Here is a 7,646-nt window from a genome sequence, read left to right as displayed (position 1 = left end):
TTTACTCCTCACACTTCAGATAGAGCCTAATATCCAGAGTATACAAAGAACACATAAAAATTAAACAATAAGATAACAAATAACCCAATCAACAAATGGGCCAAGGACCTGAACAGACACTTCTCAGAGGAGGACATACAATCAATCAACAAGTACATGAAAAAATGCTCACCATCTCTAGCAGTCAGAGAAATGCAAATCAAAACCACCCTAAGATACCATCTCACTCCAATAAGATTGGCAGCCATTATGAAGTCAAACAACAACAAGTGCTGGCGAGGATGTGGGGAAAAGGGTACACTTGTACATTGCTGGTGGGACTTCAAATTGGTGTGGCCAATTTGGAAAGCAGTATGGAGATTTCTTGGAAAGCTGGGAATGGAGCCACCATTTGACCCAGCTATTCCCCTTCTCGGTCTATTTCCTAAAGACCTAAAAAGAGCATACTACAGGGACACTGCTACATCGATGTTCATAGCAGCACAATTCACAATAGCAAGACTGTGGAACCAACCTAGATGCCCTTCAATAGATGAATGGATTAAAAAAATGTGGCATTTATACACAATGGAGTATTACTCAGCACTAAAAAATGACAAAATCATGGAATTTGCAGGGAAATGGATGGCGTTAGAGCAGATTATGCTAAGTGAAGCTAGCCAATCCCTAATAAAACAAATGCCAAATGTCTTCTCTGATATAAGGAGAGTAACTAAGAACAGATTAGGGAGGAAGAGCATGAGAAGAAGATTAACATTAAACAGGGACGAGAGGTGGGAGGGAAAGGGAGAGAGAAGGGAAATTGCATGGAAATGGAAGGAGACCCTCAGGGTTATACAAAATTACATACAAGAGGAAGTGAGGGGAAAGGGAAAAAAAACAAGGGGGAGAAATGAATTACAGTAGATGGGGTAGAGAGAGAAGATGGGAGGGGAGGGGAAGGGAGGGGGCATAGTAGAGGATAGGAAAGGCAGCAGAATACAACAGACACTAGTATGGCAATATGTAACTCAGTGGATGTGTAACCGATGTGATTCTGCAATCTGTATACGGGGTAAAAATGGGGGTTCATAACGCACTTAAATCAAAGTGTGAAATATGATATGTCAAGAACTATGTAATGTTTTGAACAACCAACAATAAAAATTAAAAAAAAAGAAGAACAAACACCAATGGCAAATAAATAAATAAATAAATAATTTTTTAAAAAAAAAGGTGAGTAGAAAATTGAGCAATTATGCTGCATAGTTTGCTGCAATCAACAAAATCTGAGTTCAGTGACTAGAGAAAAATGGAAGAGATGGATATCTGATATGCAAATAGCAGCATCTGCCAGACACAATAAAAATAAAAAAGTCTGGCACTTTTAAAAATCAAATCCCTTGCAAATATAAAAAGCAGTCTTCTTATAAATCCTTGGATGTAAGAGAAAGCAAGAACTGTAATACTATCTACATCGATCACAATAATAACAATACATAGCAAAGCACAGAAAAATAATCCCCAAATACCCAGAAAAGAAAATGATTTTGAGCTTTAAATATTTTTAAAATTACATTTTTACAAAAAAAAATCAACTAATTGAAGAAACTAGAAAAAAATAAATGAAAGCAGGAAGTGAGAATTACTTATTAAAAAGTAAAATTAATTAATTATGAAATTAAAAAAAAGATTGACAAGCAAATATTAAGACTGTCCCTTGAGAAGATCTATAAGAGACACAAACTGTTGGCAAGTCTAACCAAGACCGAAAAGGAGAAAATGAAAATATAAAAACAAAGAATGGAATCAAATAACAGATAAAAAGTAAAAAATTTCAACTACAAAACAATATCATTGTGTGGTTTTTACAATAAGTGAGACATTGTTATGATAAATAAGATTATTTTGATCAAATTAATAATTTCTATGCAGATATACATTACCACATTCAGCTCTAGAAGAAATTAAACTATTTGGAAAATAAACCAAATAGAAAAGTAAGAAACATACACAAAGAAGAAAATGTCTCATTTTTTAAAATATTTTTATTTTTTAGTTGTAGTTGGGCACAATACCTTTATTTTATTGATTTATTTTTATGTGGCGCTAAGGATCAAACCCAGGACCTTGCATGTCCTAGGTGAGCACTCTGCCGCTGAGCCCAAACCCCCACCAGAAAATGTCTCAATTTTTAATGGAATTGGGATAGCCATATACTGAAACCTATGAAGGAGAGAAGGAAAGAAGAAAACAAGTGAATCATTCCTAAAAATATAATACAAAATAAAATATGAGACTATTAAATCTGGTTCCAACTTAAATAAATAATCTATCACTACCAGAAAAACACTGAAAAAAAAAGTATATAATATTAGGAAAATCTATGTAGATAACTTATCATATTCACAAACCAAAGATATAAAAGATATTAGATATGTGTCAGTAAGGACATCTGATAAAATCCAACATCCATTCTGGGAAAAAATTAGAAACTGAATATGTTACAAATAGAAGGAAACTTCCTGGAAATGTAAGCAAATATTTATCAGAAGTTACTATTAAATATAATAAGTAGTGAAATGAAATTATTGCTAGAAACAAGATGAGCATATTTGATTTCACCACAATTATTCAACATTGTTCTGAAAGTTCTATTCAGTACAATTAGAAAAGAAGAATTAAGAGATATACATAGTACACAGCAATATATATCAATACCATGTTTGGCATATGATATGAGAGTCTCCCTGTAAAATCCTATAGAATCAATGAAAATTTTATATATAACAGTTATTGCTCAACAAATATATAATTTTATTACTATCATAACTAGCCAATTAAAAAATGTAAAGGGAAAGGTCCCCATTCATAATGACACAAACAGGAAAACAAAAACTACCCAGGGATAAACTTGAGATATACATGAGACCTAGATTAAGGAAACTGCAAAGCTTTACTAAGAGACATTTTTAAAAATGAAGAATAACAAGAAATAAGCTATGTTCCCTATAGAAAAATTTTAATTATGTTAGATGATTTTTCTCCCAAATTAATCTATAACATTAATGCAATCCAAGTAAAAAAAACTTGTTGGAATTTTACAAAATAATTCTAAATTCATTTAGATGAACCAATTATAGGAGAATATCCAGGAATTTTTTGAAAATTAGGAGGATTGCTTTACAGACATTAATATATATTACAGAGCTGCAATATTTAAAACAGCATAGTACTGACTCAGGATCTGACAGAATATAATAGAAAGTCCAAAAGAGACCCAATTTTAGAATAGTTTAGAAGGTAATACCATAAACATAGTTTTTCTTCCCCCTGTATTAGTGTTCAATAACTGAGTTAGGGACTATGGGTGCACACCTATAATCCCAGTGGTTTGGGAGGCTGAAACAAGAGGATTGAAAGTTCAAGGCCAGCCTCAGCAACTTAGTGAGGCCTCAGAAACTTAGTGATGTTATAGTTTAAGCACCGTCCCAGGTTTCATAAAATGACTTCCAGACCACTCACGTACAATCGAATCAAGCCTTTATTGAAGCATACCGCACGGCAACTGACTGGGAGCATAAAGTCTGTTCTGGATCCGCCTCGAACAATTGTAAGGGCCTTCCTTTTAAGCTTGAAAACCACAAAAGGGACATTTGGGGGTTTAGCCAACGCAAGCAAGCCAAGTTACAGAAGCAGGAGATTGCAGTCAGGCGACAGGAAGCTTAGCCAATCACAATTAGCCCATTCACCCCAGTTACAGAAACAGAGCCCCATTAGATATTTCCATGTTCTTGAGGGTTTCTACAACAAAAGGAAAAACAACTTGCCCCAATCATGACCTTTCTATTTGGCATGGCGGTTTTACAAAATGGAGTTACTAAACAAAATGGAGTCACTTTGGCTTGATTATCACAGTGAGACCCTGTCTCAACATTTAAAAAAGGCAGGGGGGTGGGGGTAGGGATGTAATTCAATGTTTAAGCACTCCTGGGGGTTCAATCCCCAATACCAAAAAAAAAAAAATAGTGTTCAATAATTGGTCCTGGGGTAACTGGATAATTATTAGAAAATCCAGAGACCTTAAATACTGTATACTTCACAACTTATTCCAATATAAATTCTAGATGGACATAATTTTAAATAGCACTTCATAAATTTTTGTAATACATTTATTTTTTGTTTGTGAAGAAATCATGAATCCAATTAAAATGTAAATGTCAGACTGACATAACTGAGAGATAAACATGACTGAGCCAGTATCTTTAACTCATAAAGCAGCTTTTATAGTTTTGTAATGTTTTTAAAATACCTAACTTTTAATAAAGAAAAATACAAATTACCAATAAATCTGTACGATTAATGTTTAATCTTCATAAATAATAAAAGAAATTCAAATCATTATACAATAATAATTTGACAATTTTTTACCCGTCAGATTGACAAAAAGGCAAAAGATTAGGCAATGTTGGAAAGGTTACAGACAAGAACACTTTGGATACTTTGGACAATTGGAAAATATGCACACATATTCTCTAAATGGGGAATTTTGACCATACAAATCTATTCATATCAAAAAATTTTTCACTTTTAAAAAATATTTAAAATGATGTCCATTGCAGCATTATTTATAACAATGAAAAATAGGAGACTAATTGAAAAAAGCATGGTACATCATGAAATAGAATGCTGTGTGACCATTAAAAATGATGTGGTCATAAGAGTACGTCCAAATGTATTTAAAGTTGCTTTCAAAACAAGAAACTCCTAATTGAAACAATGGTTAATTGAGAGTAGGTACAGAATAGGAATTTATTTTTCTAATTGTGTTTCTTATTTTTTACACTACATTTACAACTTTGCTTTTAAGTTTGTATAAGAAAAATTGATGGTATATTGCTAAAGACCTTGCATTTTGGGCCAAGAGGTTCTTACAGCCTTTAAAATGCACACAGGATATTGGCCAACATCAAGGAGCTTACCCCTGGCTTGTTCTCCTACATTCCTTTCCATTAGGAAGGGTGAGCTCAGCATCTACCAAATAAGATCTAAACAGGGAAGAAATTAGTCCAGGTTAGAATTCTCAAAATGGAGAATCTCTGCACTCCACAGAACGAGGGTGTTAATGGAAAACATTGCTTAGATAGAGGCTGTTTAATCCATTTTATGGGATGAATTTGAACAATGAGAAACTCAGGGCACATTAGTCTGCTAGGGCTGCCATAATAAAATACCACAGACTGGGTGTCTTAAGCAACAGAAATTATTTCCTCATATTTCTAGAGGCTGGAAGCCCAAGATGAAGGTATTGACAGGGTTACTTTCTTCTGGGGCCTCTCTCTTTGGCTTGCATATGTGGCTGCCTTCTCCTATGTCCCCACATGGCCTTTCCTCTGTGGCTATGTCCTGATCTCCTCTTCTCCTAAGAACACCAGTCTAGAACCTTCCTAGTGACCTCAATGTAACTTAATTACTTCTTTAAAGGCCCTACCATTAAATTCTGAGGCTCTTAGGGTTAAGACTTCCACACCTGATTTTGGGAGGTACACAAGTCAGCCCATAACTCAGGGTTATCCTGGCACTGTGGCTATCAAACTGGAGGACAGGTGGCCTGATGGTAGGTTTTATCTAAGTAATAGGGTGCTTACCCTTTGTTTCAGAGATGCTCTCTACAGAAGTATAATTCTTTCTTTAAGGCACAAGATTTGGAGACTAGAAACAATTGTGAGACTCAGTAAGTGAGGATGAAGGATTGCTGTCATTCTGTCTGTGAGGCTGAGTTCTCTCTGACAGGATGGGGTAAGAGGAAGGAAAGTTTAAGAAGCCCCTCTCTGGACTGTGGGGAGTCCCAGAATTTTCTCACTACAAGTCAAAGGAAGATTTCCAAATGAGAACAGAGAAGTAAATCCAATTATGCCCTGCCCAAAGGGACTGATGGTCAGTTAAATTCAAATCCCTTCAGCTTTACAAGTAAATAAATAGATTTCAGCTTCTCTATGATGACAAAAATGGGTTGAGAGTTAACAGCCCTCTCTTTCCCTGCAAATCTGGACCCATCAGCTACATGAGATTTTTAAAGCTTTACAATCCTAGACATGTCTCTGTTAATGCAAAAAAAGCTTTGTAAGCAAAAAACATTGCCCTTAATTGCACACTACTTTAAATTTCTGTTATTCTTGAAAACAAAATAAATTATTGACAATCTGAGGCTATCTCTAGAACAGAAAGCACTCACTCTTTTCTTCCCCACAAATCAATAAATGATCCTCATCTCGTTCAAATTTTCTTCCTGAATATGGACACCACAATCGAGTCAGCAGAGTTAGAGTTCTTTAAACAAAAGAGAGATGAGTATCTAAGAATTTGATTTCCCAAAAGCCTGGAGAAATGGGGTGTGGAGAATGAATACATATGCAAATATAAGTATACACAACACTCACAAACTGGGAAATCCTCCAACAGGATGGATTTGAATGATTCAGTGCTATCCCAGGCCTGTGGTTATCAAGGACAGCAATTTGCTCAAGAGGGAAAAGGAGCCACTACTCAAAAGTAAGGTGATACTAATTCTATCCACAGTCCCAGACAAATATTAATCTTTCTGTATCTTCCTATAATTACAATCACACTTTCACTCACTGACAAGAAATCCTCTTGGTTTTAAGCAGCAGCTCTCCTTCCGCTGGGCCTTTGAAGAAGATAAAGGATCACAATCCTAAAATTGCCACCAGGGGGCGCAAGCGATACATTCCTGCCTCTCCTGGTTTACCCCTACCAGATCTGCGATCTTTATTGAACTGAATTTTGTCCACCGGCTAAAGGTGGACCTAAAGTCCAGCCAAGGAAGAAGAAGCAATAAGGGGAAAAGAAAATGAGTATGTTGGTGAGTTGCTGGAAGGCCAGAGTCGAAGGCTCCTGATTCAGCACTCAGGAGGACTGCTTGCTGATTCCCAGTCTGATATCGCCCCGCATCTGTTGTCTACTCTCTAGCAAAACCCAACATCTCATCACTCCCTCGCATACACTTCTGTGTCCTGGCTCGGTTGTTCCCTGCATCTGCATACCCTTCTGCTCTCCACCTGCTTGTTCCTTGTTTGCACTCCCCAGGCCATCTAAACATCATCTCCAGAAGCCTGCCCTGTTCCTGCAGGCCAGGTGATAGTTTGCTTTCCAGAAGCTGCCCTAAGTTCCTGAGTGACCTCCCACCTCATCATTAACCCCCATGCTATTGAGATTTGGGGGACTTTTGTGTTTGTCGGAAAGGACCTTGTTGACCCTATCTTCGTAGATAGGACACCCAGCTTACTTTGGAGTGCGGATCCACTTTCTTTATGCCAGTCAGGTTTGAACTATCTAACAATGTTAGAGGTTTAGTCTTGAGTTTCCCATTGTCCCACTGGCATAAGAAGCACTCTGCTCCACTTACCCTCCTGGTCTTCACATTATTTTCCACCTAGAAAACTGCTTTAATAAGTGAATTGACCAAATCCAAACAAAACCAAAAGATGGTCTTTGATTTTTAGGATGAACCATATAACCTGAAATTGCCAGATGTGACCAGTAGATGGTGATCTTGAACCAGTGAAGTAAAATGTTGCTTTTTTCCCCCCAGAGTGAAAATCATGAGCCAAAGAAGCAAAAGGAAGATAGATAAATAGAAAAAAAAG

This window comes from Marmota marmota, unplaced genomic scaffold (assembly GCF_001458135.2).
Source record: "Marmota marmota marmota unplaced genomic scaffold, marMar, whole genome shotgun sequence".
Lineage (NCBI taxonomy): Eukaryota > Metazoa > Chordata > Mammalia > Rodentia > Sciuridae > Marmota > Marmota marmota.
The sequence above is the reverse complement of the archived record's forward strand: the minus strand, read 5'-3'. Positions refer to the sequence as shown.